At 39.6% G+C, this 24,611-nt stretch overlaps 1 protein-coding gene across 8 annotated transcripts in view; it reads left to right on the top strand.

The window, feature by feature from the left end:
• ZMIZ1 (zinc finger MIZ-type containing 1) overlaps nt 1-24,611 on the top strand; it is a 363,572-nt gene that overhangs the window by 22,882 nt on the left and 316,079 nt on the right. The window contains exon 2 of one of the 8 annotated variants that reach the window (XM_075025637.1): nt 3,468-3,604. The exons of 6 other annotated variants lie outside the window; for them this stretch is intronic. The gene's annotated coding sequence lies outside the window, so the exon portion shown is untranslated. Of the gene's footprint in view, nt 1-3,467; nt 3,618-24,611 lie in introns of all 8 variants that reach the window. One more of the 8 variants, XM_075025638.1, reaches the window with a different exon arrangement.

Here is a 24,611-nt window from a genome sequence, read left to right as displayed (position 1 = left end):
GAAGCTGAATGGCTTCGCTTCAGGGGGAGAAAACTCGCCCCTCGGCACCCGTGTAACCGCACTGTGCAGACCACCGCACAGCAAAGGGGGGCCTGATGGGCAGGATGGGACAAGGGGGGATGTGGGTTGGCAGCCCTGCCGCTGCTTCAGCTGCCCTTCAGCGAAGAAATGGTTAAACGTGGCTGTGCATCTTCTATATATCAAAAAAACCCCATAAATAAGTAGTACCAGGCCTTCCTGGCCCATGTTGCGCTTACTGGCCAGAGAAGGGTTTAGCGTGCTTGGTCTGCAAATACTTGGCGCCATGCTCTCCCTCTGCGTACTGCAGCTGCAGTGTACAGTTTGGAACTTAATGAATAAAACCGAAGCTCAAAACTCTTGGGTATAAGGTTTTTTTGTTGTTATTTTTGTGGGGGGAAAGAGGGATAATGAGTTGTCCTTTTTTTCTAATCCGGGATTACCGTACAAAGAGGTGTTATGTGTGAATTGCTGCGCTGGTAATCAAGAAGCTGGTGCCTTGGAAAGAATGTCTGACTTTGGAGCAAGTAGTTTGCTTTTTAAGTTGCTTGGTCGTTTTTTCCTTGGTGTTGGCTGTGAGGGAGGCCCAGATAGGTGAAAAAAATCAGGCAGGTCGGTGGAGGGCTCCTGTTGTCGGTGCTGTTGGCCACCGAGGGGGTGGCGGGGAGGCTGTGACCACGTGAGCAGTAATTTTATTTATGTTGGTCTCCTTTCAAACTGTCACAGTAAATCTATTTTCCTTGTCACTTTGTAAATCATTATATAGGATTAGGCCTTTTACCAGCATTTAAGAATTCTGCAGTCATTTTAAGGAATTTCTCCCTCCCTGGCTCAGCCAAGCGATTCCTATTCTTGCTGGTATTCCTCGCTATTTAAATAATGCCGGGCCTGATTAGGAGGAAACGGTCTCTGGAAGGCAACCGACATTTTCAAAAGCACTGTTCCACGAAGGAGACTTTGAACTGTGCTAAGACTTTAAAAGTTAAATAATATTTTGAATGTTATAGTTCTAATGTTTTCCTATTGTCATGGGAGACTTGGATCGAGTCCCAGGATTCTGGTTAACTTTGCCTCCACGCTTAGGCCTTATTTATTACCACTGAGGAGATGAACTTAAAGCTACTTCACCTCTTTTTTTAACTCTTAAAATTGAGACACACACTGCCCCCCCCCGCTTTTTTTTTTTTTTTTTTGAAAGGGCTTAAAGCTTGCTCATTTTTTCATGGAGGGATGACAAAGACGAGCCATCTCTTGGGGATGGTGGGGGCTGCAACATGGCTGCTGGTGCCCCAGGCACCCTGCACCCCTCTGAGCTGTGTGGCGAGGGTGTGAGGCTCCCCGCAGTGCCTCTGGAGCGAGAGCAATGGAGGTAATTAAAAAAGTCGTGCGGAAGGATCAGACGCCTTATGTGGAGGTCAAAATTAGGCCCATGAACATGAACACCGAGAGGGAGAAGCGTGCCCTCCTGAGGCGCGGGCTGCTGGGCCGCGCTCGCCCTCCCGCTGGCGGCAGGGTTTCGGCGCTGTCCTGGCCAAGGCCTTGATCCTGCATGCAGCTGGCTGCGCTGAACTGAGCCGACGACGTTTGTGGGGGCTCGGGACGCCTCAGCCCCGCGGGTGCGAACGGCCCTGCGTTCGCCTCGCCGCCGAGTGAAACAGCAGAAACCTTTAAGCTTGGCGGGGGGAAGGCCGACAGGGCCTTCAAAGGGACACGCGACAGGGACGCAGCTCGCGTTTGTGGTTCTCACAAACGAGTCTGTTTTCGTCCAGGGGCCTACTGGAGGCGTGGTTTAAGGAGCAGTTTCGATGGAACAAGATTTTTTTAGGGAAAAAAGTTTTTATGCACTTACTAAGCACTCGGAAAGCTGCATGAACTATGATAATAAAATTCACCATGCTGTTACATGCTGGTCAAATCATGGCCTTCAGTGTTAGGCATGGGCTTTTCCTGTCGTCATCACCCCCCCCGGGGGTTTATTTGGCATAAGGTATGATTTATTTGGCATCACGTAATCTGCATGCGGTAGTCATGAACCCTTGCTTTGAGGACACGGGGTCTAGGGCTGCCGTTGGTCGGTGCAGTCTCCCAGGGCCCATCTTCCATTAGTATGTACTTCCTGCCTGTTCCCAGGAGCCTAATTATTAATATAATAATATATAATAATGGCTTATCAGACCAGATTATGTTAGTGTAACTTGCTTTTACCATAAGTCAATGTACATTAAAAGTGTTTGTTTAAGTTGAAAGCTGGGTATGTTTCTCTGCTGAATAAGTGTTCCTTTCCAGCTTTCAAAAGGACAGAAATCCCTTTCTATTTAACGATGTTCAGTGTCTGCTCAATGCAAAATAAAGGTGGTTTCATAGTTGCATTTTTGGCCCAGGTAAAAATGTAATAAATGAAGCATGAGGCAGAGGAAGGGGAAGAACCTAATCAGATGGTAAAGAGACTTCATGAATATTAAGTACTTTCCACTTAAGCAGTCTTTTTAATAATCTGAAACATTAATAGCCGTATGACTGCCTGCATCTACACCGGCTGTATAAGAGAGATAAAAGTCCCAGTTTAACGTGATTTTTATCAGTTTGCTCATGCTAGTGTTCGACGTACAGAAGTCAATTTGCATGTTGGAAAACAGCTTTCTAACAAACAGGACCGGCTGTATGTGCAAATAAACAGTGTAAGTGTCACTTGGTTTTTGACCTAGGGAATAGTGGAGTAACTGATGGTAGTTGAAATACTTCAGGTCTTTTGTCTGTTCCCGCCAAGGTATTCAGCCTTACTGCCCAGAGTTGTACTTAGTGATTCAAGAACAAACTTGTAAATGCATGTTGAGTATTTTCTGGTAACTAATTATAGGAATTGTTTGTTCCCAAGCTAATGAATTCCCTATTAGAGTTGCCTGCATTCAGTCTGTTACATGTATTGCAAAATAATGATTGTGTTGTCTTGGTTTTTTTTAATGTGTGTGTTCTAAATGTAAGCTGTGCTAGTAAAATAAAAAAGGTTTTGTTGTGACTGTCCTCTAAACTGTCTGTGGATATTTAAATTAATGCTCATTGCCACCAGGAAGATACTTGGAAAGTTCTGTTTCCTCAAACCAATTGTGTTTTCCTGCCTGGTTTGCTTGTTCTTTTGGGTACCCCAAAAGGGAATGTTAACGAAGTACCTGTTACATTTGATGCCAGGTAAAAGTATGGGTGAAAGTTTTATACATGCTTAAGTGGATAACTAGATAGTGTTTAAAAAAAAACAAAACACCACCACAACAACAAAAACCCAACCTGCACTAAACCTCCCGCTTTGGGCTTGTGTGTTCGATTTCCTGCTCAGAAAGGCCGGTCTGCTCTGCCCCTTCCTCCGATATTTCTGCTCCTGTTTGGGAGCTGCTGAACTGTTTGCTGTACTGAAGTGAACCAGGACACATTTCTTTTGCCCTTCGTGTTTGCAGGCTGTGATCTGTAAGGGATTAATAGCAGCTGAACTGTCCCTGTGGCGTGCGTCAGGTGGACAGTCTGGAGCAGAGCTCTACCTCTAAACTTGTGAATCGGAGCACAGTTAGGATTGGGATCCATTTTAGACGATACCGTAAGTAATACAGGTAATTATTCTGTCCAGATATGTTCACTTTTTGCTTGGGGAGAAGAGCCTGGGAGTAGGATGCAGTCAAAGGTGATTATGTTGCATGCCTCTAAAATAGTGAACTACAAGAAAACAAGAAAAATGGAGCAGCGTTTCCTACCACTTATTTATGTAAGGTCTGGGCTGCATTACACATCTGGAAGCAGCTTCCTACTCTCGGTGCATTCGCTAGTGATTAGCTTTTTTTTTTTTTTCCCTTTTTTTTTTTTCTGTAGTGCTTGTAATTTGAGATCTTGCTGTGGAGTTAGGGAGGAGTTTCTATAGAAGTAGAGTACAGTACTTCTGTAGCAGGTTTTTTAAAGCATTCATATTGATCCGTTTGAAAATCTCTCTCCTCTAATAACTCAAATTCATTTCTTACAAAACTCAAAATCACTAAATTGCTGTTATCGAGTAAAGGAAGAAAAAAGGTAGATGGGAAAGCATCTCATTCTACTTCTGCAGCAGTTCTTGTTCCATCTATCTGATGTATTCTTTTTGTCACTATGTTGCAGACCTTGTCTATCAAAATAAGTGAGTAAACCACTGTCAGTGCAAGTGCTTGAAAATATTTTTTTTATGACCTTTGGAAAAATTGAAGTTAAGAGATTAAAAATAGAGAAGGAATATTTTCTATGTATTTCTCTTGCTTTTGGGGGGAGATAGGGAGCCTTAAAATAACTTTTCTTAAAACTATGACAGCATTTATTTGTTCTCTTTCAAACCTAAAATGTGACAGGAATAGTTCTCTGTTAGGTGTCATTGCAACGCTCGCTGAAAGGAAAAAAAGACATAGTAACTTCGGGGACTTCTGGGAATAGATGCTGGGTATTTCATCAAGATCCTTTTCCAACTGATACTGGAAATTTCAACTTAACGTGTGAATTTAAAATATTTGGTTATGATTCAAAAAAGCCCCTACAAGCTTTATTTGTTGTATTGCATTATTGCATCTTTTTAGTAGCTGTGATAGTAGTTTGGTTTTTTTTAACTGAAGAAAGCCTTCTAGGATGAAAAGGACAGACTGAAGTGGGCTATTTGCTGCAAAGAGAATGTGTACTCTATGGTACCTGTGGAAACAATTTTAGTCTATATGTCAATATGTTTTTAAGTTATCTCACCCCCCACCCCCACCCCCTACCCCCCCAGTGATTTTTATCTAGTGTCAATAGCAAGGATTTATAAGACTTTGGGAAAACTGCTTTTTTGGGGAGCTGAAGACATCGCGTGTCTGTTTGTAGCTTTCTTGGCCAAATTAGTGAATATTAGTGGTGCACTGTTTATCGCACCATAATGTGTAAGCCCTTTTAGTTATGGACCAATAACTCGTGGGTTACACAGTGGTGTCTGAGTGATTTGGAGCTCTCCTGGAGGGAGAACGGAGTGGCATGAAGCTGTGGTAACCATATTTCATCCTAGTGTTTTGTGCATCAGCTGTGTAGCATTTTTAGTTATTGCTAAAATTTGTGGTAGGAAGCTGCCTGAAATGAAATGTGAGGAACTCTGTGTAATAATAAAATCAATTGGACTGTTTCCCCAGTAATTCTAGAGACTGATGCATCATTAATGTTGGTAATACAGTGGCTGTCAGATCACAAACTTCTCAATAAATGTGCAGCTGGCAGGCTTTGATGGAAATTGGAGGCAAGCAGAGAATGAGATTTAGGGCTTTGATATATGGGATGTCAGCCATGTGATGAAGTTTTTATCAATTTCTGTCACTTCTGTCTCTTATGCTCACTACATATGTGGTCTTCCTTGCAGTTTCTGGTGGTGACTGAAATAACTGCACCTTTTTAATGTTTAGTAATAGAGGTTAAAAGAAGAGCCAACTTCACTTTTAAGTACATTGTTCTGTATATGGTAGCATCACATCAGAAATGTAATACAATGATCGGCCATTACACAGTTAGTGATTTATTAGCCATGATAATACTTCTGATGGAAACTGGAAGCAGAACTAGTCATCAAGAAACTTGCATGAATACAACAGCAAGGCAGTGGTTTAGTATCCTAATTAACAACCTGTACCGAGGAGGCATCAGGAGAACCAGTTGAGTGGCTTTTCCAGTCTTTCCGACTCTGTTTTTTCATGTTTGTATTTTAAACTGCTTAGTAATTCAGGATTTCTCTATATCTTTTGATTAACCCATTTGAAAGACTTCCTAGACCTAGACCTAGAGCAGTTACTTGAAAAAATCAAACTGGTATGTTGCAAATCCCTGTCAACGTTGACTTAGGTCAGAATTACATAAACAGCTGGAAAGTGGCACAAATATCGGCAACATAAAGGAAAAATAAACAAACTAGTTTGCTAAGAGTAAATACTGATAAGGATGTTTGAATTTGAACACAATCCACTTCTGCATTGTGAGGAACACAAGCTTTCATCATGGGCTACACCAATTTACACATTCACTAAGTTGGGGTGTGAGTTTTTCTCTTTTCACACTCTTACAACAAAATTAGGTCTCCAGAAACACAAAACAAGCCCTTGCCCATCATGGGGATAAGTTTGTGACTTTGCATCGCATTAACAATAGCTTTGGGTGGCTCTTGGCCAACGTTGGCTGAAATAGCTTCTCAGTTGTAACTCCTTGCAAGCAGTGTAGGACAAGTGTGTGCACTTTGAGCTGCGCTGTTGCAGAGGAGGGCATGCCCGCTTGCACAGAGTGGTTAATTTCTGATCTCAGCAAACTTTGGTGGAAAATGTTTTTCTTGTTTGGATTTTTTACATGAAAAATGTGAGCATGCAGATGCTTTATACATGGATCTCTGAAGCATAATGATTTCTCCCTTGTCCTACCTCCACACATTCTTCTAGGGAGGATGTAACTGGTACTTCTCATGCCTGAAATCCCATGGAAATTATTAGTAATGTAATCCTGCATAAAATATATTACAGGAGTTTAGTTAAAAGAAATGCCCTTTAAAAAATTGGTAGGCTGATTTCTCTGTGGGCAGATATCAGACTTAAAGAGGAATTTTTTTCAGCGTAACCCAGCTCTTTTTCAGTAGTTCAGAGCTGGCTAATGCCTTATCGACATTCCTGGATTTGCTGCCATTTTAGCTATGATGATTCTTTGGGCTGTGGTCAACTGGCAAAAGTTGGAGCAGAAGTCTTTGGCCCACATTGCCCCCTTGGGATTACTTGCATCTGTACAAAGGCAGTTTTTAGTTCTGGACACCTGCAGAGAAGGCAAAGTAACGTGCCTGCTGATTCACTGATGCCCAATGTAGCTTAGTGGTGTTCCTGTAGACTGTTTGGGCACACCAGCAGTTTTGGGCAGGACGAACAGAGGATTCAGTTCTGAGGTCTGACAGGTGTTGCTGCATCTGTAAGCCATGGATTGAATGCCTCAAATGATTTCGTAATTTATCTGTCCCAGGAATTTGCAGTGCATATTGGTGCCAAGCATCCCACAACAGCATAAAATGAAGGATTGTGGTTCATGGACAAAAAAAAAAAGCCCCCTCCATCCACAAGATTATTTTTTTCTCCAGCTATTTTATGAAAGCAGTGATATTTGACTGCTCAAGTTGTTTGTTTCCTAGATTATAGGCCAACTGCAGAAGAATCGGAGCAAAAGATTCTGATTTTTATCCCTTCTGCAGTTTGAAATGAGGAATATACGAAGTAAAGGATGCTGGAAACAGTATTTCCTGGGAAGATTTTAATTCCAGTTGTAACTAGTTGACTCAGTGTGTTTTTAACTCTTTCTGTGGTCCTAAACCTATCTGTTTACCTGTCATCTGTTCCTACTCTCCTTGGAGACCTAGAACTGTAAGCTGTATTTAGGTAGACAACTACAATGTAAGCCCAAACTTTTCTTGCAAATACATGCATGTGGCTGACTTGCTACTTGTTTTTTAGACACCATTGCTGGTTTAAATGTAGGTGCCTCCCCTTGTTCTACTCATTGATAACTATTTCCTTAATTCGGGATAACTGGATACATACATGGTGGGGGTGGGGGGTGTATATATGTATATAACTTCTCATACCATCTACATATCTGACTTTCTTAAAATGATGCTGTCAGAAGCTTTCTGGTATGGTACGATTTTAAATTTTTTCCTCTCTTTCTCTAACCTTTCAGTTTCTCTCTACACTTTATCCCCTGCAGAGGGTCACCATTTAAGGCTTTGCTTCTGTGAATTTGATTAAAGGTTTGTAAGTACACGTTATGTATTTTAATGTGAGTAGAATTGCCTAAATAGAGCTCATTCCACATTAGCCCTTTAGAAGAGCTGCTCTAAACTTGCACATGTGAGTTTCCAGGAATTAAAGTTGGAAGGGGTTTTTTTGGTGTTGAAAGTCAAGCTTGTCTTTTATGGGTTAAACAGTGGTGTTTGTGTATGGGTAGACAATATTCATTTTAGTAAAAAGGCTCTGCATCTGGCACATAGTCTCATAGGCAGATGAAATCATGAGGAATAGCTGGTAATGTCAAGTAAAATAGATGATAAAATTATTAAATTATGTAGCATTGTCTAATCTGCTCACACAGCTTTGCCTGTTACAAGTGACAAACTAATATGCCATCAAACTTGACAGCCCTCTTAGTTTATTGTAGAAACTCGACACAAACTGTCGTTCATGTGCTCTAGAAGTGATATGTTTTGGATAACAGGAAATACATTCCTCCAGCACCTTATAAAACTGTACAGCTGGCTGAGTGTTATGTGAAAGAAAACATGGAGTCCAGCTCATAATAACAAATTCAGCTTAGACTGAATATACATGCTTGTCCTCTTGCTTTCCTTTTGTAGGAGTTTTTGGAACTGTTCCTTTAAAATGAATGATTTGGTTAGAAGATATGCAGGAAGTCATTGTATGCAGTCTGTTGCAGAGGTGTAGACCCCAGACCATGTGAAGTTATGCCTCAGCATGGCATGGTAATTTCAGCGGAGATAAAATCTGTCAGTCAAATCTCTGACCTGTACAATACTTGAAGTAGATGTTTCTTGGGGTTCAAGGCATGCCAGTACAGAGCAGCAAACGGGAGTCTAGGTTTCAACCCTCAGTTGTAATGGTTATATCCAGGTTTCAGTTTCTCAGTGTGTGATACAAAGGATGGGATGAACATCATCCCTTTGAAGTAGATCTAATGAGGAGTGATGCAGAGCATGTATCTCTACTGCCTTGGCCTGTGTTCCTTCATCTGGTTACTTCTATCCATATTAATATATGTCTGGCTTCCTTCCTGGAAATATTGCACGTGGTGCCAAGCCATGTGGTGGTTTTGTAATAGGACTGATGAACATGTGGCTGTTCAGCTGGCTTCCACCAGTCACATCTTGGAAAGAAACTTCTCTTCAGAGGCAAAGTGGTTTGCCACTGCGCTGACCCACTGCTACGCTGAGATAATACCAATCAGTTGAGAACATCCTTACATCTTAAAATGTATCCAAGTCAAATTGCTCAGACTAGAGTAAATTTGAAGCTGCTTTTCATGTAGTGGCTGATGGCAGCAGATGAGAGTATATAATGTGAATACAAAATTTTGCATCTCATTGGGTTGAGTGCATTCTCCACCAGTGAGACAGCCACAACAAATAGACCCATCATGTCAGGAAAAGCAAATCTGCTCTGATAGAATGTTTATTTCACGCTCTTTTAATTTACCTGTGCTATTCTGTAAACTGCAATTGATTAGAAACCAGGTATAAGAGTAAAGAGGAACTCTGTTCTGTGTTACTTTGTGCAGTTCTCAAGTGCAGCATCTAAGAAAAGCTGTTACAGTGAGCAGTTTTGTATTGATATGTATTTTTCTCCCTTTCTAAGGTTAAAAGCCAACTTATACACAGAATTCTGAAAGGACTGGAGGTTATCTTCCCAAATTCTCTTTTGGGAAGAAGGCTTCCATCCCTTAAATAAACTCAGCTGCTTTATTTCCATCTGTTTGCTCTCTGGTGCATTGCACAAGATGATCTGATATTTGAAATTTCTTGCCTTCATAATAAAATTTTGCCAAAAGTGCTGATCCAGATTAGCAAGAACATGACACATCCGTGAAGTATCAGACATGATAAAAATTAGTTTTAACACATAGGATCAGGGCCATTAAGATTCCAAACTAATTAGAGACTGAATTAGCCTTGAATTACAACCGATTTTCATATCTTTTTGAGATGGAAAGACAAAGTAACAAGCAAAGAGATGGAGCTTTTAAAACTTCAGATTTCTCCAAGAAGGAGAATGGCTGGACTAAGATGAAGTTGCCTTTGTCTTATTTCTCTTTTGAAAATATATCATCTAATCGTTGTTCTTGGAACTTATCTTTAGTTTTCTCTAGGTGTTTCAGGAATGAGAAACACTGCTAAATGATCATTCTTGATAAGCAGAAGATAACACTGAGGTCTCTAAATTGTTTCAGTGAGCTTACTGGTGCTGCACAACAATGCTGTTCCCCTCCAGCCACTACGCACTCCCATACACTATATTTTAAGAAGAATGTGTATGTGTGTATGTCTATACTGTATTTCCAGAAGTCTGCACATTAAGGATGTTTCAGTTACAGGCATCTGAAGATACACTGGGCAAGAGTTTGGAATTTATTTCTTTAATAAGGTCTACTATGATATTAAACCAGTGAAGTGTACCTAACTTCTCTTAAAACTGCTTAGAATAATTTAGGTGGTTGATTGCATTTGTTTCCTGTGGAAGAAACTTCTCACAGATTGCAGCCTTGTGTTGGGTGGGAGGAATGAAGTGAGCATTGTTGCCTTGAGCCATTTGCTTGGAGATAAATCCTCAATATCGGATTGTCGGGGGGGTGTATGCTTCTCTTCAGAAACATTTTTACATTAATGTCAGTAGGGGAAATAGGTGAATGTTGATGGTTATCTATAAAAAAGACAGGACAGAGTCTTTTGCTTACTCTAAAAACTAAGTATGTAGAAAGAGCTGGAGTATATTCAAGTCTGTTTTTTGTGACTAATTCAGCCAGTTTTGAGTGAAATTTTAAGTCTGAGCTCAAGTTCAGTCAAGCACATGTTAATTTTGTCCTTATTCAGAAAAATGCTTACATTGACCATATGCTTAAATATCATCAACTGCTGAATTAAACTCTGAAGTCCCTCAGGTGTTCTGCTGGCTTGCTTTTATTGCAACCTCTGTACCTCCTAACAGGAGGTTGGTATAGGAATATCTTTGGTGGCATAAGAATTTTAGGAGCAGAGCAGAAATTTTTAAGAATATCACACTATCTTGTTTTGGGCTTAAGGGAAGCCAGGGAACTTGGTCTGCAGCTCTACATTGTTCATGTAGTGACTTAATTACTGGTGAAAAAATCGGATCACTGTACAATTCAATATTGAAGTTTTGAAGAGCCCTATAAAAATCTATTCTTTCTTTCTAAAGGTACCACTTGCTATAGTTTTTTCTCAAATATTTGTGCAGCTGTTCTTTGGAAGATCCAAAGGTTTAAATTGTAATTGAAAGCCCTTTCCAAACTTGTTGCATTTTTTAAAAACCTCCAGTGCGTTTTACACTGCAAATGCTTTGTTTTCCTCTGATCTGTGCAAGTTCTACATGTTAGTAATAAATTATTATTTACTTTTTTTTAACCTGACACAGTTTTGCCTTCGGGCTTAAGTGTGAGAAGAGGAAGGAAGCTAGAATATTAATTTCGTTAGCTTAGCCAAATAGAAGATTAAGGTGCAGAAAGCTAAGTGCAAACAGCTGCTGACTATGACAAGGGGTACTTGGTGAATGCTGTTTTAATGATGTTAAAGTTAGAAAATATGTTGATGAGTATCTTGAGCAAGATTAATTTATATAACTTGTTATAACTTGCAAGAGGGCTTGAGATTTATATCTAATAAATATTGATGGTTTGTAACTGAGTTTGTTGTGCAGATAAATGCCATCTGACTGTTATTATCAAGCTTGTTCTAACCTTCAGAGATAACTTTTTAGGAGAGAAACGTACTGCAAAAGCTATTTGGCAGAAAGTCAAGAATTGGAGTCTGGTGGTCTACTTACAAATGCTACTTGTTTTGTTTGGGGTTTTGTTTTTTAAATTAATATATATAGTTCTTTAGTGGTTGTTCCACCCAGCAAAGCATTTCCGTGAATGCTTAATTCTGCAGGGAATGCTTAATTTCAGGGAATACCGTCATGGCAGAACAATTCTGTGGATTGTTCATCCAGAGTCATCTGAAATCGTATGTAGTACTTCTGTTTAAGTAAGCTAGCTTTTCTTTGGGACCCACAACCTGTTTACTGGTGCTAAAGTGCTGTAACATAACATTCATAGGTGTTTCTGGGGAGGCTTAAAAAGTCTTTCGAAAAGTATATTCTTTAATTAAGACTTTACAATGCTTTCTTGAACATAGGCTAGGGACAAATGCCCATAGTAAACAGAGTGTGGGGAACACGCAGGTAGCACAAAAGGATTTTTACGCTGGAGCATCCTTCTTGCTTCTACAAGATGTGCTGCTACTGTTTTCTGCCCTTCTCCCTAGCCCTGATTCAGTTATGGTTATCTGAGCATCTGCTTTCAGGAAAATCTGAAAAGCAGCGGAGGTTACCCGAGTCATGGGTTATGTGCCTCAAAATGCAGTATTTACATCCAAGACATTATTACATTCTGTCTGGGAGAGTATAAAATGTAGCACAGGATTCTGACAGAGCCATTAATATGTATTCTGCCATTAACATTGCACAGATGAATGCAATATGAAGGGAAGCAATGTAGGCAGGACAATAAAGTATGTGCTTGGTTCTGCTACTGACTTCTGGGGTGGCTATTGCAAGTCGTGATGATTAGGTCTCTGCTTTCTTCCTGTGCCTCTCTTTCAACTGAAATCTCTTCAAGAAAGATGCAGTCGCTTGATAGGTTGTGGAATACTGTGAATTAAGGCCTTTATAAAATTGTGATGTGACCTGCTTTCATCAATGGTAGTTCACATGTACATGATGAGACTTTACAGAAAGTATTTTCTGATTTGACTATTTGACAATTAGATTAACATTTTCACTGTGTTAAAATTAACAGTTTCTGTTTTCTCTTGAAGTCAGGAATGTCAGGGCATCTTACTTCTGCCTTAAAAGAATGGTATAAGAAAAAAAAACATAGAGGCTCTGAAAACTATTGATCTGATGCAGCCAACACTTGCAATCTGGGTTCTAGTGAAATCAATGCCAAAAATGTGATTGACTCCAGTACAGCAGGGATTTTGCTTGTGATCTGATATGTTAATTTAAGTGCCTGTGTATTCAACAATGTCAACAGAGTTTCCTTGCAAGGAAAATAAAGCTTGTTTGCATCATCAGGTGTTAAACTGTATTTTTAATTAAAGTTTTTCTCAGGAATGTAAAGTCTTCATCATTTGAAAGCAAAATGCTTTAGATCAATGGTGAGGAGATACTAGAATTGGAAAAACATGATAAAGGTTCCAAGTATTTATTACTAGGCTCACATTTTCAAAATTGTAAGTTCTGAAATTAGTTTTTAGGGTTGCTAGTCCAGTTACCTTCTGGCTGGTGAGCGAAGTAAGCTTTGCTCACCTTTCTGGATGTGTGGCTATGAATTTTAGCTTGCATATGAAGCTGTGCTTTGGCTTTAGCATTCTTGCAGTGAGATGCTGATAAGACTTGTGAGCTTGGTTTTTCTTTGGCATGTGTGAGGCTCTTAGGTTGGAAACATCTTGGAATAAACAGCTGATCTACTGATTTATTTTTTTTTTTTAATTTTTTAAAATTTATTTTTAAAAGTGTAACTGCAAAATTTACTTTTATATTTTAAGCATGAAATGGAAAGGAAGGACCTAGGAGTTGTAAGAAGGAATACAATTCCTTATATCTTCTCTATTTTAACCAACCTAATGTTTGCAGAACCTGGTTAGGAACTCTTGATTACTATAATTACATACAATAACAAAACTGAAGTCCTTTGGAGAAACCCAAGGCAATTTCCAGTGGTGTTTGTGGATGGACTAATTATTTTAATACATTTGGAGTAATGCCTCTTCGCTTTCTTTTTTTTTTTTCTTCAGCATCGCTGTAAACAAAAACTTTCCTTGCAAGAGACTTAATTGGATATAATTTGTTGGATAGATAGAAGCCGTTGAGAAAAGGACAACAGAGCTCTATTGGATACAGGTTCTGTCTGGTTTTGATTTACTTAAGCATTTTGGGCTTTCTCCCAGGGCGTTGCTGAAGTTTTAACTTCTGAAAATTTGATCAAGGAAATAGTCCATCTTGTATCTGACTTTAAAATAATATTAGTAATAAAAAGGGCTGGAGCAAGACCACTGCTCCTAGGGGACTGAAAACAGTTTGAGAGGCGTGGATCCTTCAGAGAGATATCAATGCTTACTCTCTGTTTGTGCAGCTAATGTTGCAAGGAGTAGAGGTAGCTTATGAGGCCTCGAGACTGACGGATTAATGGACAGCTGTTAGCATTTGGGATGCTGGGAGCTGACATAAAGGAAAAATGCTGTTGACTTTCTGTTACTAGGTTATTACCTCTAGTAATTTCCATTGCAAGTTCCCCTTTCTCTTGTTTCTGTGTGCATGAACAAAACTTAAATTGATGATAACTCCTCTACTCGATACAATGATTTTACAGACTGACATTGGTGGGGATAGAATGAGTGAAAAGACTTATTTTGGTTTTAATTGCAACTGATGGAGCCAACCTGCTGGGATGTGCATACACTCAGAATCACTGTATTCATAATGCAGTGACACCTGTTACATCGTATTAAATCAATACACTTCTGTGCTTTTCATCACTGTTTGGGATCTTTGGCCTAGAGTCTTTGAACCTTGGATTTTGTGCTAGGGTTCCTTAAGAAATGGCCAAATACAAAGCTAAAACACAAAAAACCAGCAGCAATCTGATAATATAAGTCCACTGATGGTAATAGGAGTGAGGATGCCAGCTAGAAGTACTATGTCTTGTTAGCAATTTTAATACTCTTCTAAATAAGGTCATTTAAGGTAGAAGTAAAAATGTGCTGCTAGAAACTAGAGGCTGAGGACCTGTGGGAGATTTAAAAAAAAACCAAACTCAAAGCTAGGTATCAGCAGAATTTGTCTTGGCTCTTTTAGTTCATGTAGAAACAAAATTTTTGATGTCTACATTAACTGTAGAATTAGTACATCACTATACAGCACATTGATAATGTCATGTCAATTTTTGGAAGAAAAAATAGTCTGAATTTAGTAGTCTACAGTGTAACTTCCTTTTCGTTATCTGCAAGTGTACTTGTTTGAAGCCCCCAAGCAAAACTTTGCCCACCTTTGCCAGAGGGTTCTTGTACCATTCAGGCAAGTCCCTACAAGTGCTTTTTTGGCAGAGTTTCGGTTGAAGTTCAGGTATTTGCACAGTAAGCTCAAAAGGAAACATCAGTGTGTGAAACCATATATACATAAAAAAAAAAAGAGAGAGGGGAAAAAAGAAAAAAGTTGTAAACCACGATTTGACACAGCTCCAGTCATTACCTACTGCTCATCAGCTCTAATCTGTGCGTAGCAGCTTGTTTCCTCTCTTCTCTTGAGGTTAAACTTGTATCAGCGGGGGAATGTGTTAACATTTGAGATCAGAAGGCTTCCAGAGACTGGCTTGGCAGAGCTGCTGGTGTGTAAAGGCTCGCAGCCTGGGTCTAGAGGGCAGCCACTTTAAATGTGGGTACAGGGATTGAAACCGCTTTGTTTGCGTTCTTTTTCCATCTTTGCTGATCTAGAAATTATTTTATTTGGTGATTGGGAAGATAAAAGCTGATAGGAGAATGGGCTCTGTCAAATCGAGGCTTCTCCCTCCCTTGACTTTGCGGAGACCTGGGTCAGGAAAACGCTGAGGAAGCGAATGGATGGCTTTGGTGAAAGGTCCACCGTGCAGATAGGCTGCTGTTGTGAGACAGCAGCAGTTGCACATGTGGAAGCAAGCACAGCCTTCCCAGCACTCATGAGCAGTGAATGTAGCTAAAAAGCTGGAGAGTGGGTCTGCCTTCCGAGAAATGATTGGCAGGGCTGGAACATAACTCATTACAGAAGCAGCAGAAGATTGGGAAACGTTCGTTTATGCCAATTCAAATTGCTCTGGTCCCTAGAGACTTGGCAGTGTGATTCACCACTATGAAATATTCAGGTTTTAATCATCATTGCCTAGTGCAAAAACTGTAACTTGGTCGTTTCTAAAATGTTGAGCTTTTATTCTGCATAAACAAGCATGAATGTATATGGAAAGTGCATGTAAATAGGTACAAAGTATAGCTGTATATTAAACCTTTTAAAAAACATGGATATCTCTAAAATGGATACACATTTATATTCACTTGTCTGCAGACTTAAAAGGGCTGTGGAAGAAATGACCTGTCTGCTAGGAATGATTTCTGTATGTTTTGGCGCATGAAGAGTAGGGCACAGAACAGAGCATCGAGTGTGCTAGCAGATTAGCAGCGGCTCAGTATAAAGGATTTAATGTCTGGTCATATATTTTTCACAGTAACTGAAATATATGTCTGAATTGTTCTTAAGCTTTATTTAAAATACAAAAATCCTGGTTTTGTCAGTGTGTCAAACTGCTGGGTTTGAAGGTGAGTTTCTGTGAAAGCTGATATTTTTGTTTCAGATTTGCCCAACTATTCCTCATTGCCAGACTTACTGCTGCAGAACAGTCCACAGCTACAGATCACCCTTTTCCTTCAGCTATTTTCTAGGAATCCTAAACCCTAGTACTCTTCCTTCTGAATCTGGCTACTCATACAGCCTGAAGTCATTATGCTTCCTGTTATCTAAATGAGCTGTCCCCTGATAAACACAGACAAGCTTTTCTGTTCTACCGGATCATTGCATCGTCCCATTTCTGCCCTATCATCAAAGTGTGTGGCACTCCTGGAAACACGGTGTTCCCAGCTCTCCCTCTCCACCTAGTCAACATGGCTTGCTTGCCAATATATTCTCTTTGAATGTGGGTTTGGTCATTCCTGTACAGCTATGCCAAGAATTACTTAGTAATTGCAACAGGATTTGGAATGCCCCTATAACAGAGAGGAAAACAGATTTGTGTACTTTCTGCTTCTTAAAGACCAGATGAGTAAGGGCTCACAGGATTGTTAAAACACAACTTGACTGCTGGGTCTTAACTGATGCCAAAGGCCCTCTGGTCTGCTTGATGATCTGAAGATTTCTGTTTTAATATGATACCAAAGGAGATATAAGACATGGGCTTTAACTGAACAAAAGGGACATTTAAAAACCTAACCTAAGTATCTTTTGTGTGTTTTGTTGGTGGTTTTTTTTCCCCTAAGCACCCCAAAGGTGGTGGGTTTTTTCCTAAGTTCTTATTAAAGTTTTGACACTCTGCTTTCCCCATGTATACTGTCATAGCTCTGTAATTCATACCTCTTAAGAATCCCTGAACTCACCCTGAAAGATAAGAATAGTAGGAAAAAGTGAAATTCCTGTTGTTATTAATGCAAAAGTTGTGTGTGTGAGGATGACCTGTGTTTTGCTCTAAAATACATAGCTTGTATTTTAATTCCTGTCCCCCAAGCTTGTCTTAAGGTCTTTTCTGCACAGCTGAAGTGTGAAGTAACATATAGATGATATTAGACCCAAGTTGTTTGTATGTATGTGTTTTTCTTCTCAGAATTTCATTGAAAAGGTGAGCTTTGTGTTTTGGCATTTGGAAAGAAGCATAGGGTATATTTCAAATCCCAGGTAAAACTGATTTTCCAGAATTGCAGCATCTGAGGTGTCTTTGTTGGACCATAAGGCCTCAGAGCCCTGCTTGTTGCAGCAGGAAGGATTCAAATGCTGTCTGATTTTTCTTACAAGGCTTTAGCTTGTTGATTAGTATTGATTGCTGAAGGAATTGGCCACTTGAGTAGATGCTGAATCAAATAATCCCCTCAGTTCTTGCTTTGCAAATCCATTGTCGTGGAACAAGCTGCTGAGAAGCTTTGCATACGTGCCACAGTGTGATGGGAAATTCTTTCACAGTCCGACTGGTAAAAATTGCACCTTTTTTCTTCTTCTTAAAGTACTATTGACAAGGGATATTTGTGCATAAATTTTAGGGTAATAGTTTGCAGTTACATCTAACAGAATAACAACAAAAGCCCAGGAGTAGCTTTTTGATATATCTAAATGATTTAGACACAGTGAGATTTAGCCTTCTAAATCACATAAGTAGTGTTGAAAAATTTCCCCACATCTTTCTATCTAAAAGCTCTCTACCACTGATTCAGCTCCTGACACATAGGCAGCATAAATGGAGCACCTGTAGCTAATGCAGCTTTTAAATTTTGTATTCTAAACTGGTCTCTGAGATGTTGATGACAAAACCATCAACTGTCCCTGCCCTACCGGCTCAAGACCTTTGCGGTAGTGTGGGGTGTGTGACAGGTGTGTCAGGATGCTGTCTGGGGGAGCAGGGAGCAAGCGATACCATAGAAAACAGCCAGGGATTTTGTATGCAAGTTTCAGAGAAATGCGATGGTTCTGGTCTGTGTTAATTGGAATTCTTAAGAGTATGAACTCCAGCTGATACTTGTAAGAGATTACTGCTGACATGTGAAAGTAAGGATGAACCAAATGGGAGATGCAGGATCATCCACGTAAGCCTTGTTTCTTCTTGTACAGAGCCCAGGAAGTCAAGCGATTCCTACCGTGGTGCTGTTTACAGACTTGGAGCCTCGGTTGGTTGGTTGGTTGGTTGGGCCTGACTGCTCTGTTGGTTACCTGTTTCTGTCGTTGATCCTGAATTTCCTCTCTCGACTACTGTGGTTTTGGTTATTGTTCACAGAAAAAGCTCAGCTGAAGTCTTCTTACTGGAATCCTAGTTCTGTGTTTCACATTAGCTATAGCCGTAATTATTGTGAAAATACTTGCTTTAGTTGATAACTTGGGCTAACCAGTTACTACATACTTCTCACTCAACTTAATCCTATTCTATTTTAAAGTATTTAAAATTCTTTGATTAGAGGAGGAAATAATTGATGTGGGAAATAGGAGCTGTGGTAAAGCCTCTGAACTTGGAGGGGGAGGGGGAGTATATACTGTAAGTCATGAATTGTATCATATTGTATCAGGCATCCACATAGTGCAGCTACACTTTTGTATTGGGAATAGCAGAATTGTCAGTAATAAGAGTTTCATTCAGGAGATGATCCTTGTAAAGGGTCCTTTGGAGACAGTCAGTTTGCCCTCTGCTTTGGTTTCTGATTAAATTCCTGAGGCTGAATTTCTTGTAACGAGAAATTAGCTCTTGGATGAATTTCCAGAAGAAGAGTATTGATTAACAGCTATTTGTGACCATCTAAGCTTCAGGACAAGCAGATGTGCTACAGGTGGGAAATACAGCCAAATATATATACACACTCAAATTGTTATTCACTGATTTTAATTCCTCCTCTAGGAGACTAATATTCAGAGGGTCAACCATTGAGTACTAATAGCAGAAGCCTATCACAAAGGAAAGAAACATCAGAACTGCTGAACAGAACAAGAGAATTCATTTTTTTAAGATGCAAAGAAAATATAAGAAGTAGTTAAAATGTAGGTATTATTAAAAATAATATGAAGCATTAATATAATAAATACCTGAAAACACATGTGTAATGTAGAAAATAATAATGATGTTCCTAGCACCATCTTTGAACATGGCACATGAACAAGTTTCAACTAATAGATGAATGTCTTCCATTTTTGAGGTCTCTGAACTTACTAGACCCTTGGGATCATTAGCAAGTCTTCTGAAAAATGATTGAAATTACCTTCCTAGCAAAAGAAGCAAGTTAATACCAACCGCTAATGCTCTAGTCTCTTCCTCACGCCCACCATGCACTGGTTTGGGGGAAGTGGATGACCGAGCACTTGAAACAGAACTGGTTGTCTTTTGCTGATTTGCAAACCTAGAGTTAATCCATTGGTTTTAAACAGCTCTTCTGTACTACATATACAATGCATTGAAATCATAATGCTACTGCACAAGTCTTTACTAGTAGTGATATTGTTGCCAAATGATCTCTGTATATTGATAATTAATTTTCTCTGTTATGCATGTAACTTTCCCTGGGGTGGTGCGAAACTATATCACCAAAATGATTTATGAAACGGAAACCTGTTTGAAAGCTCGTATTAGTGGTGGTTTGACAGTTGTTTCGCTTTGTCATTTTAAGTGACTTTTATCACGGAATCAGTTTATAAAAATAAAGGGGTGCAGGTGGTCTGTATGCCCAGATACTGCTGTGTAAGACCCAAACATCTAGTACAAAAAGGTCCTGTCTCTGAAACTAACAGAAGTCAAATAGTTAAGCCTCAGGTGTGGATCTGTGATAGTTCAGTTAAACATGCAATGCTATACTAGAAGATGCATCTCTCTTCTGTGGTAACATATCCCTTACGAACACTGACGAGAATTTGAAAGGCTTTAACTATTAGTTCAGAGTTGCTTTTCATTAGACTTTGCTGCGATTGTCATGAGACACATTTGGGGACCTGAGAAAGTTTGTTTTGCAGCCTTTGCTTATGTGTTCTTATACAAGCCTTGCTTTTGGTTAGGAAGGGGAAATGCTAGGGACTTGTACACTCCCACCACGTCTTTTGGCTAGAAATCCAGATTGTGGTGTCAAAATAAAAATTCCAGATAATTTATTGGAAGGCTAATGTGCTTTACAGGCTAGGCAAAATTTAATAGCAGTTGTAGCTTCTTGAAACCTGCATTCTTGGGTGGGGGGGTGGGGAAGAGATGTGAACTTGATTGGTTTTAGAAAAAAAATGGACTAAGTACTTAAAAAGGTTTGGCAAGAAGGATGTATTAAAAGTAATTAATACTTTTGGACAAAAAAAAAAAAAATTCCAACACATTCTACAGGGAGGTGCTTAAAACCAGTGTCAGAACTCCATGGACTTTCCATAAATGTATCTTGAGGAATGAAGAGCACAAACCAAAGCAGACCTCTTTCCTTGTCTCACCTCAGAGGCTGATGGTGGTGAGGAGGGGATGTCAGCCCTGGCGTAGTTGGCTCCTCAGCCCGTGGTTCATTCAGCTGCGGAAGCAGCTTCGTGCAGGCAGCCATGGACCTGGTCCAAGCACCTCACGTCAATGCCGTGATTTCCATTTCCCTTATCTTTGCAGTTAGTGCAGTGGTACACTGCTTACGGCCTGAAGGACAGGCAAGCATCTTCTCTCTGGGGTTGATGCTGGTTCCTGGACCAGTGTGAAAGCTGTTAGTGGTTGTGTGTTACATTAATAATATGGGCTGTTACTCTTATAGTTCTGTATATAGATAAGGATTAATATTACGCTGAAATTGATTGTGAATTACTTAGTTTGTTGATATATCATGAAATCGATTCAGTGATGTAATAGCTTTTGTGTTATTACTTTAAATACTGTATTACCTTCCTTGGGACTCTGTATAATGAGACATAAGGATGTCTTAAATGATTTTTTTTTTTTTTTTACATGATGTAGATTTGCAATAATGATGGTTGGAAAGAAATATCCTTGTATTTTAGAACATAATTTTCTGTAAACAATCAGGCTAGAAAATGTTTTCAAGTGACAGCAGCTTTTCCTGGCTACTTTCATATCAACATTTGGCATTATCTGGTTGCTCAGCTCATTGCATTCTTGAATCAGTTTCAGGAAAAAAAAAACCTCCATAGGACTTAGATTTTAGGAGCAGACAAAGATTCTTTCTGTACTTTGTTTCTAAATCTTTAACATTCAGTTTTTTTCTGCATGAACAGAAATGTTCTTTGAAGGAATTTATGCCATCGTGGGGAGTGGAACACTTTGATTATGAGGAGTTTTTCCTGCTAGTACTTTCTAAGTGGACTCTGGGTGAGGGCATGTGTCTTTTGAGCAGTTCTCAGCATTGTGTTTAGCTTTGGATGTGTCTGTACTGTGCTCCAGAGCTATTATTACAGCTCATTTAAACAGACACAAGGTAGTTTAAAACAAATTAATTTGGGTTCCAGTAGCAGGGCTGCTGCAGGGCTAAGGTTTCACTGGCTGAACATCTAGCCAGAGCTGGTGTTTCTGTGTGTTTAATGTTGATGTTTTTATGACTATGTCTCACCTACAATAGCTGCTTTAGAGGTAGATCAGGTAGGTCCTTGCATGCTGCAATCATACCTACCTTGTCGCTGAAGATTGTGTTCCCTCTTTGCTGCATTTTAAACTAATGAATTTCAATAAAATTGCAGGGCATGAAAGTTGAGAGAGCAGCTTTGTAAGACAGGTCTTCAGGCTGTGCATAAAATGGACAAAAAATGGGATTTTACTTCCCCTCACTGTAGCCGGCATATCACAGCCAGGCAAGGTGCCACCAATTGGCATCTATCTCCAGATTCCCCATATTGACATGAGTCATTCAGAGCTGATAAAAACATTAGGTCTAGTCATAACTTGCCCCAGTAAAGGTTCACAATAGCTTCAAGAGACTATCTCAGTCTCCGTCATTTTTCTGAGCTGAGGCTGTCAGTTTGACAGTTGGGGTTTTCTGCGCATTATCTGTTTTACTGGCTCGCTAGCTGGTGAGCAGCTTGGGGTGAAATCTTTGTCTTGCTCAAGTTGCTGCATGCTTTACTAGTGACCTCAATGCTTCTTTTCCTCCCCTGCCCCCGTATGCTGTTGAATTAACATATATTTCAAATAGAGATCAAATTTGTAAACACTGTCGGGGTGGCCATAACTGCTTTAGGCTGTCGGGTGTTGGAGATGATTGACGATGTTGTTACTGGCCCTTACAGGAGATGAGCAGAAGTGGATGGGCCTCGGTCCCTAAAATTGCCGCTCCCTCATATTGCTACCTGTTTACTGCAAAAGACAGAAGCCTTCTTTCAACCGTTCTGCTTCATGTTTTAGCCTCTCTCCTGCTGCCAAGAATATTTTAACTCTGCGTCAAGAGAAAATGAATTCATGCCTTCAGGATTTGTACTCTTTGCTCTGTGCTATATGATAGCAACCCAGTGAGATGCGCAAGTGGAAACTGCATTAATGATTGATAAAAGCTGAGAGCTGTTTAAATTTTTTTCCTGTTTAATGATTATCAATAATTTAATGCATTTACTGTATGTTTTTAAGAAGTAACACCCATATTGCAGGCTTGGGTTTAATAGGCTAAATGATTCAAGCTTCAAAAAATACAGATTTCCGACATGAAGTGTATCCTCTTTTTAATTAAGAACAAGACAGAAAAATATGAAATCAGGCGTGTAAGATGGAGATAGTCCTTCTGAAACATGTTTCTGCATGCCCCCTCTCCACTCCCCTTACCCTTTGGGCTGTTGTCACGTCAGCACATGGCCCACTGATGGTGGCATGCAGGAGCCCATGCTACCACCCTAGCAGGGAGCCCTGGGGAGGTGCTGCTCTCCAGGATGTGGCCATGCACTTAACTTTCCTGTCCCTTATGTCCTAGGTCCCAAGTCCCACAACAGCACTGTTATTTTAGGTGGTTTGTCAGCATCCCGTCATCTAAGTCACTTGGGGAAGGTTGAGGAGCATGGCTTTTAGAGAAGGAATTGCTTCCTTCAAGATCTACCTTAAAAGGGAAAAATAAATGTTTTGAAAAATTATTCTCCCTCTGTTTCTTGGTAAGGGACCAAATTTTTAAAGTGATGAGCATCTTCCATTGTGCTTGGATGCATTGGGTTTGGTCCTCAAGGCTTTGCATATAAAATATAGGATATAAAAATCTTACTTCTGGTAGGTATGCACCTTTTTTGGTGGTTAAGAGAAAATTAAATATTTTTTTCATTATTGGTGGTTGTTGCAGTTAGACTGGTAAGTAAATGTCATGCATAGGTTGGTTTGTTTTAATAAGCATGTTATCTAAATGCATGCATATGAATAGTGCTTCTGTAACCTTAGGTTTTCACACAGACAAATGTCATTTTGGGAAGAGCTGTTTTCAGGATCCAAAGAAAGCAGATGGGGAAATACAGATAAGTGTAACATTTAAGTTGCAGAAAAGAATTGTGTAAACACCTCTCAATAAAGATACAGAAATATAATACATTTGGCATTTGAGTTAAAGGTAGTTCAAATTAATAGAAATTAGGCTTCTTGTTTAGGAGCTATATTTCATGTAAATAAAGTACAGAGTCTTATATTTAAACATCTGTTGATGGGTAGATCCCATGAGTTCACTAAGACCTGGGCAAGTCAAAGGAAAATTTATTTAGGAGATCTGTGTTTTGATTCACTCTTAAAATGTTTTCATCCTTTGTCTGCGCTTCTGCAACAATATTTTGATAACTTTTTCTTGGCTATTTGTAATAGATACTTGAGAAGAGCTTCCTGTCTTTGTGCAGATACAGTTCTGGGAAAATAGTATTTATGTTTGAAGAAGCTTGTTTCTTCACAAATACCTCCAGTACAGGTGTTTATGGTATAAGTGCTTACCCTGTTCTGTGTGTACAGACACATACACATGCACACACACATATATGCATGGATAATAAAGATATGCTTTTAATTCATATTAAATTAAATGAGAATTTACTAAATTCTAGCTTGTTCTGTTTATGTTGCTGTAGGAAAGCACTATGTTGTATGCAAGTTTCATTTCATACTGACTCTGTCCCAACTGTAGATATGAGAAAATAGATTGGAGAAGTAACCTCTGCTGCAGGGGGAGGTGAGGTTCCTGCCTTCAAAACACAGGGTTTAGGGTCCTGCCCTGAGAGTTACGAGCGAGTGCCCAAAATACCTGGGAGGTGCCACTGTCATTAGTGGCAGAGACTACAGGCTAATATATTTTAGTAAGGTATGTGAGAGATACTTCTGGTGCTGTTCTAAGAAACATTTTAACTACAGGTTGTACAAGAATATATATGGAAAAAGGTATCTTTTTTTTTTTTCCCCAGTTTCATCACAATGGTTAGGAGTAGGTATTTTAATCTTTTTTTCTTAACTTGCTTGTTTGTTTTTTTACAATGCGAAATTGAGATTACTACTTCTCTCAATAGATACTAATGGAATAGTTATTTTATTACCTC

This window comes from Buteo buteo, chromosome 4 (assembly GCF_964188355.1).
Source record: "Buteo buteo chromosome 4, bButBut1.hap1.1, whole genome shotgun sequence".
In the NCBI taxonomy this organism is placed as follows: domain Eukaryota; kingdom Metazoa; phylum Chordata; class Aves; order Accipitriformes; family Accipitridae; genus Buteo; species Buteo buteo.
The sequence above is the reverse complement of the archived record's forward strand: the minus strand, read 5'-3'. Positions and strand labels throughout refer to the sequence as shown.